Consider the following 8,312-nt stretch of genomic DNA (forward strand, 5'->3'; position numbering starts at 1 on the left):
GTATTTGAAATCTCTATCCATCACCATTCTTGAAATTTCTGTAGTGGACTCACTCCTACAGCATTGCTCTTTATAAATGGGGTCTAATTTATCATTTGGCTTTAACACACTAGTAATTTGTTCCTCAAAACAGCACATGGCATTTCCCTTCATGCTTCCTTAGGAAAGACCAATTTTTTTCTATTTCTCGCTCTCATGTTTGTCCATCAGTTATGATCAGATCCAAGTAAGAATATATCTGTGGAGAATTACCTGCCTTCTACTTGATGGCTGATGATACATTGTTTCCTAGAGGCTCAAGCTGGTTCTTCTTATTTGTTGTGACACGTCTTCACCAAAAGGTTGTCAAAGTGAAAGTTCTACACATCATTCTAGGCTTCCCACTCTGCATCAAATTTTAATCAACTCTTTAATTGTCACAGTGTCTTGTGAAGCTTGAGTCTACCACGAAAATGTCTTCCTGTCCTTTGTTCCTTAAAAAAACAAGGGGTAAAGGAATAAATCCAGATAAATAAAGGCTGTTCTATACAATTGTAATTTGTATGGCAGTTTTGACAAAGACATGAAGAGGAGCCATTTCTAGTAGAAACAGAGGGTGATTGTGGTTTGTCCAAACCCAAATGGGAAGTCTCTCTAGAGTCAGGAACAGAAATATGGTCTCATCAGTCCAGTTCTGTGCCTTAACCACACGACAATCCTTCCTCTTTGTGGACTAGATAGGTTTTATTTTAACCTAATCAAGTTTTCCTGTAGAGGGCCGAAATCCCACCATCTGTAAACAGGCAAAAAGTCCCCTTTTGTCTGCCATACAGACAAAAATTGGGAGCCTGGCTGAGCTAAGTAAAACCAGTGTGTACTGATTCTATCCGTTTGGTTCAACCTTTGACAAATTTATAGGCTTTCAAGACATTTGAATACAGCATGATGCATACATGCTTTTGTAGAAGAGTTCTTCCTAAACAGGTACCATATTTTATTAAATTCTTCAGCTGCTTTATGAGATATTTTCAGCTAGCTCCAGAGCTACAGAACTATCCATTGACTGCATCAAAATATCTGTTTAAAAACCTGCAAAGATCAAACCTTAGCTATGTTAGCTGCAGAAAAACCACCACTCTTAAAGCTGACTTCCTGCTTGAAAAACCAGAAGCTAATTGCAGAACAAACACTAGTTGCTAACAGTTTCTACTACTGGTAGCAGTAACTGAGATCAAGCATATCTGATGCAGAGAACTTCACAAGCCTCTTCTGCTCATTCTCCGAAGAAGTCATTCTGAAATTTCCCTGTATCTGCTGCAGTGGAGTGTCACACTCCAACATAAATTAAACCAAGTTCAAGCGTTTGGTGTAAAGATTTTTCATTGTCAGCGGCTCCAGGGTTTACACACTCCAGAAAGCAAAGAGCACATGTTTATGTAGAGACTGGGCAGTTGCCTCTTTCCAATTAAATGTCATCCTTGCCAAGTCAGTTCCCACCTGCTGTTTATTTGAAAAATAGAAATTATGGTCTTCCTTCTCACTCTCTCCAGCTCAGTTTTCAAAAGAGGGGAAAGTGCTCAGCCCAAATAGAAAGATGCACACAAGGCTTAATGTATTAATGTCTACAGGATAAGGGCCCTACTTTGTCATTATCAATATTTTTTCTCCTTTTTTCAATTAAAATAAGCCCAGCTGCTAAACAACCTCTATGAAAAAAAAACATTCAACTTAAAACTGCACTTCTGTCTCAATACCTTTAACCTATCACTGACAGACATTAGCGTGTAAAGTGTCTCACTATATTTTTCAGTTTGTTTACTTTATGTATTCAACAGCACTTTGTGTATGTTGGTTGCAGAGTTTTCCATTTTTAGTCAGTAGGTTTCTACTGTTTAGGTGGGTCTTTCACATACCATAGGGAAGAAATTAACATTTAAAAAAATAAATTGGAAAATGTGATGTACAAAAATACAAAGAAATTGCAGAAGTTGATCCAATAAAAGACATTACTTCACCACGTTGTCTCTCTAATATCCTGGGACCAATACGGCTACAACTACACTGCATACAGGGAGACTCAAGGGCAGTTGTAGTATCTGACACTACTTTTAATTAATTTTTGGAAATTAACGAGATATCAAGTTGATTGGCTGCCTTTACTAAAGATAAATGTTTACTCTGCCTTTGGTCATGTGAGCTTGAAGTGAATTCATGCCAAAGTTTCTTTGCTAAAACCCAAATGTACAAAACAAATGAAAGGAAATTAAATTCCCATTTTATCAGTGGGAACTCCATTCAAATTTGATCACAGAGTTGAGTCATTTTGCATCCGGGTATTGGCTGTCTCCATGAAGGTTTATCTTTCTTGTTTCCTAATTGGAAATGTGCCCCTGGGACTAGGGTGCAGAAGGGAATGGAATTTCTACCCTCTGCCCCGCCCCCAGTCAGATCCAGCACAATGCTTCTCTGGAACCGTGGGAGGTTTGGAGCTCTCCCACGCTGCTGGTTATGACAGTGTAAAGGGGCTAAACTGTACGTGAGAATCAGGCCCATCGTTTAAAACTTTTTTTTTTTAAACTGTGGAAATATGTATCCTGTCACTTTTGCTGTTCAAGATTAGACAATGCCACTTACTGTTTTCTGAGCACAAAAGGTATCTTACAGAGGCTGATTCTGTTTAATTCAGGTCACATCCAGTAAGTTAACAAGGCAAGAGCTGTTGTTCTGTAAGTGCTTTGCAAGGCTGGCTGTTTTTATGGATTTTTTTAAAGTTAAAATTTAATCTTCCTTCACTGATATGGTGAGATTCAAGCATTATTAGCATGTTTCTTTGGGTAAACTCTGAGCTGCTAGTTCTCAGGCTAATATATTGAGCAACCTTAAAAAAATAAATCCAAAACCAAACATCATAATTTTGAAAGTTTATTAGGAAGTCAGTCTTCAAAGGAGTTGTTTCCATTTTGGATTGATTCTTAATTACAGAATATCTCTACAGCAATAATATGGATAATGAAGAAGTAATAAGGTGCATAATTAAAGAGGGGAGATGATGTAGCATTATACAGGGCATAGTATAGGGCCAAGTTTTTAAAGCAGTCTCCAATCATACGCCAGTATTGCTGGCATAACTAATTGCTGCTGTGAACTAGCCTTTAGATGTTTAAGTACCTGATTTACAAGCACAATGGGGTATACATCTAAATAAAAGCATTTGTACTCACCCTAAGGGCATGTCTACATGTACTGTGCTGCAGCAGCAGAGCTGCACCAGTACAGAGCGCTATGCACACTAGGACTTCTGCAGGCGTATCTGATGTCGCTCACGGGGTGGAATACTCATATCCCTGAGCCACATAAGTTTTGCTGACATAAGGGGTAGTGTAAACATGACCTTAGTTACAGTTTCAACTAACTATAGGCACAAATTTGCCCTGGTTTAAAAATCAGGCCCTAGTAGGGGTGGGTTAAGAACACAATCAAATAGCAACAGATAAGTCTGCTACAGATTCCACGTCAAAAACCACATATGGCTATGCTTTTTCTCAGCTGGGATTTCAAAAGAATTTAAGGGAGTTAAGCACCCAATGGGCCCCTTCTTTTGAAAATCCTACCCTGTATAATTACACTGAAGATAGTTTTCCTTAACCAAAACACCTCCAAAAAAAGGGCTTGCAAGTTAGAGCGCATTAAAGCAGCCCTGGGCACCCTAACTCCTGAGGTGTCCACACTGGCAAGGCACTTAGAGCGCCTGGACTCTGCAGCTAGAGTGCTCCTGGTAATCTACCTCCACAAGAAGCATAACGCTGCTGCGCCCTGGCTGAAATGCCCGGGCGTCAGTGTGGATGACGTGTTGCATTACTGTGTTGTGATTGGCCTCCGGAAACATCCCATAATGCCCTGAAGTCAAGTGGCCACTCTGGTCATTGTTTTGAACTTGGCTGCAGGCATGCAGATATCACCTTTCAAAGCTCCGTTTCTGAGAGCCGGCATGCTTATCTGCTCTGGGACAAAGCAAGCCATTACTGTGGAATGCTGCTGTTGTGAGTGTGTGTGAGAGGGATGGGGAGGGTCTGCTGCTGTCTGAACTTACAAGACAGCATGCTGACACACTGTCAGCACCCCAAAAACCCACTCTCTCCCCCTACATACACACAACACACTCCCTGTCACACTCCACCCCCCCCACTTTGAAAAGCACGTTGCAGCCACCTGAACACTAAGATAGCTACCACAATGCACTGCTCTTTGTGGCGTTGCAAGAGCTGCTAACGTGGCCACGCCACTGTGCTTGCAGCTGACAGTGTAAACACACGGCAGCGTTTTCCCTGCTGCGGTCTCCAAAGGCTGGTTTAACTCCCAGCTCTCTACATCTGCAAGTATAGCCAAGCCCTGAGTCTTATTATATTTAACTACTGTAAGCCTTTCTCACCAGCTTATAAATATTCTAATGGATATAAGAGTCTGGGCCTAAACTAGCTGTCATGGCTCTCAGCTTGCTAAGGCTCCAAAACATGACACTAGCCTTCATAATACACGAATGACACACAGCGGGAGAGGAAGCTTGAAACGATGTCTTTTACTTCTTTTATCATGGATAAAATTATGCATCACCTCCTTTACAAGATTCAGCATTTCTAATTCAATAATTTAGTGATGAGCCTGAAATAAATCCAGAGTCCAAACAACTCTGCACTTTGGGGTATTTTAGGTCTGGATTCAGTTTGGGACTCAGATCCAAACTTTGCAGCTTGGGCCCATTTTTAATAAATGTCAGTGATTAAAAGCATGATGACATCTTGGTTGTGTGGGAAGTTGGTAAATTTGATCATAAAGTGAACAATGTTTGTACATTCTAAACTAGGCTCCATTGAGAAGTATGCTACTTAGCAGTGACCTCAAGGAAAAGGATCTGTACAGAATTACCTTAATATGCAGTGATCTGACATTCCAGTGTAAACTGACCTGATATGCCTATTACTGTACTAAGGATTGAGAGAAAGATCTTTTATTTCACTCTTGACACTTTTATACCAGCCATTGTTTGTACTTAATTAATATGTTCTCTATTAAAGTATTCTTTTGAAGCCACAGTTCGAGGTTACTGTGTTCTTGCTCAAAGTGCATTAAAATAATACCTTTAATATGCATTCTTTGTCTGCCTAAAACAACATGACATTACTTGGATGCAGTATAAGAATAGTGAATATTATCTTTTCATTAAGAATTAGTAGCAGATTCTGAAGTAGAAATAAATGCTAATGTCTTGGCAACTGTTTACCAGCAACTCTTACAAACAGCAACTTTATAGAAAAAGATTATAAAATACAGCAAAAGCAAACCTAAGATTTAGTGAATTAGTAAATACTGTTTCAGAGTAGCAGCCGTGTTAGTCTGTATTCACAAAAAGAAAAGGAATGCATCCGATGAAGTGAGCTGTAGCTCACGAAAGCTTATGCTTAAATAAACTGGTTAGTCTCTAAGGTGCCACAAGTACTCCTCTTTTTTTAGTAAATACTGTGTAATATTCTCTTTGGCAGTCCTCGGTGTTTCTTACAAAGCCCTGAGAATCCCCTCTTTAATCCTTCCCACTTCAGTTCTAACACACTTGATGTCCAATGTGTCAAGTTACTAGCTGTTCTGTATTACTTCAGTGCCTGAGGACATTGTGCTTTGTTTGGGTCACTGTTGAGTGAGAGAAGCCCAGATCCACAAAGTCCCATTGGGGATTTTGGCACCACTGTGATGCACAAAATCCCTGCTCAGCTGGTGCTGTCCCTGGAGATGCCTAAACTCGTTAGGCATCTAATTTTTCCTGTAAAAGTTTCCTAGGTGCCTACGTTTCTGCCTCTGGGCATGTGCACGGCTGCCTCAGGCAGGCATCCAGATGCCTATTTCCCCTTTAACACCAGCCTGATCCTGAAACCAGGTGGAGAAAATAGCCATTGCCCTGCCTGTGTTGCCTGCAGGGCCCCATCTAGAACACGCCTATCCACACACGCAATGGACTGGGAGAAAGGCGGCCTCCCTTTTAACCTTTAGCCCAGTGGTTAGGGTACTCACCCAGGATTCGGACAACCTAGTTCAACTCCCCCTTCTGCCTGATGAGGAAAAGGGATTTAAACAGGGATCTCCTACTGCTCAGGTGAGTGTCCTAGCTGCTGGACTATAGGATATTCTGATGTCGGGCTCAATCTCTTCTGTTGAATCTGATTCACTTTGTATAGAGTTAAATAAATAAATATGCATTGGGTCAAAGAGAGAGAGAGAGAGAGAGGTGGGGGACCTCAGTTCACATTCCCGCTCATGAGGCAGAAGGGAGAATTAAACCAGGGTGTCCTACACACCAGGTGAGTGTTTTAACTACTGGGCTAAAAATTATAAAGGAGACCTCCACCTCCACCTCCTCTTCCCATCTTGCATGGAGTTGGGTGTGCACCGCTGCTGCTTTTGCAAGAAATGGTTTAGGTGCCTGATTCCGGGAGAGGGGTTCCCAGCTGTGGATTGCAAGAAAAGACAGGTGCCTCCTTCCAGCCTGAATTTAGGTGCCAAACTTACACCTACCCCCCTCATTGGTGTTAGTCATTGGCTAGCTTAGGCGAGATTGACCAGATAGCAAGTGTGAAAAATCAGGACAAGAGGTGGGGGGCAATAGGTGCCTATACAAGACAAAGCCCCAAATATCGGGACTCTCCCTATAAAATCGGGACATCTGGTCACCCTAGCTTGGGCAGCTCCCCATCTGGCAAGCTGGCTTTCATGGATCCCATTCTCAGGCATCTCTCTCCCCATGCATCACATAGGGAGCATAGCCTTAACCCAGGGTTTGTGAATTCCACTGTTTGCCTAGCCACCTAAAAGTTAGACATTACTACACTCAGCGTTGCCACTTAAAAGGGGCTGATTTTCAGAGGGTGGGTTCTCAGCACTTTCTCAAAATCAGGTCTCCTTGTGGATCTGGGACAGGGCCCCTTCTTTACTCCAAGACAGAGAAGCTCAGCTACTCTGGTGATCAACACCACTGTAAGACCCTGGAGCTTGATATACCATCTCAGATCATCTCCGTAAATAATTTATTTCAAATTACTATTCTGTAACTCACATTCTTCTTCTGCAAAATGCTCTAGGGGCATATGGTACAGATCACATCTTGAAAAATAAGTTAAATACCTGGATGCACTGTAATTTAGACTTTGACTAAAAGGGCTTATTTGTTCCTCATGTTCAATCTATTTTTCTTGAGAGGGTTAATGTAAATCAAATGAGAAGGGGGGAGCACACTAATTTAGATTGTTGTGTGGTCACCATCTGGTGCAGTGACCTTGCATTATCGTTTGTAATGGGACAGGTGGTTGTAGGTCCTCTGCTCATAGCCCAGTTCTGCACTCACATTATTGTTTAACCGGTCTCTGAAGTGTATAAATAAGTAGGCAATAAACCACCTATTTCCCATAATTAGTATACCCCAATTTCACTCACTTAAATGGACAAACCAACTTTTACGGTAAAGATTTATAATAGATTGGTACGTATGTCTAATGTTTACATACTGAAGGCTTAAATTGACCAGGCCTTTAATTATGCACATATGCACCCATTTGAACATGCTAATGGCCATTTACTCATGCTAACACAAGTATGTACATACAGGTGTGGCCACAAACAGTGACTATGTCTTGTAAACTTGTCCCAAAATTTTTTTATTAAGCTTTGGAAGGATTGAATTCACTCTGAATTTGAACACTAAATACAACTGTAGATGGTGACTAAGCCCACACGACGCTGGTATCTAAGCTACTGCTGCCGTCTGACTTAGTTTTTGAAAAAATAATACATATTTTTTCACTCTTCTGGAGCTCTTCTGAAAGGCCCTTACCCTCTCCACATTCAGGTTCTTGAAGACCCTCTCTGCCATGATGACTATAGGAACCTTTCTGATTGGGAATAGTTTATACGCCAAGATTTTTAAAAGTGACTAGTGGTTGAGTGCCCAACTTGAGATACCTTAAGGGGAGCTGATTTTCAGAGGGTGGGTTCTCAAAACTTTCTGAAAATCAGACCCCTTTAAGGTGTATCACACTGAGCATACAAAAATTAAGGCACCCTTTTGAAAATCAATATATCTGTCTATTTTATTATATGTAGATTTTTATTTGTTGGATCCTTCCTGCACATCCTCTCTGAGTTTGTAATTAGATTGTGAACTTCTCTGGGCAAGGACTGTGTTGTCTTTTCTATTTGGAAAGCACATAGCACACTAGAGGTGCTACTACAGATAAATATTAATTTCACTCCAAGTCTCAAACCTTTATCATGTTGGGTTTGCCCTCTTTTGG

Source organism: Lepidochelys olivacea (genome assembly GCF_965140295.1).
Source record: "Lepidochelys olivacea isolate rLepOli2 genome assembly, chromosome: 6".
NCBI lineage: Eukaryota > Metazoa > Chordata > Testudines > Cheloniidae > Lepidochelys > Lepidochelys olivacea.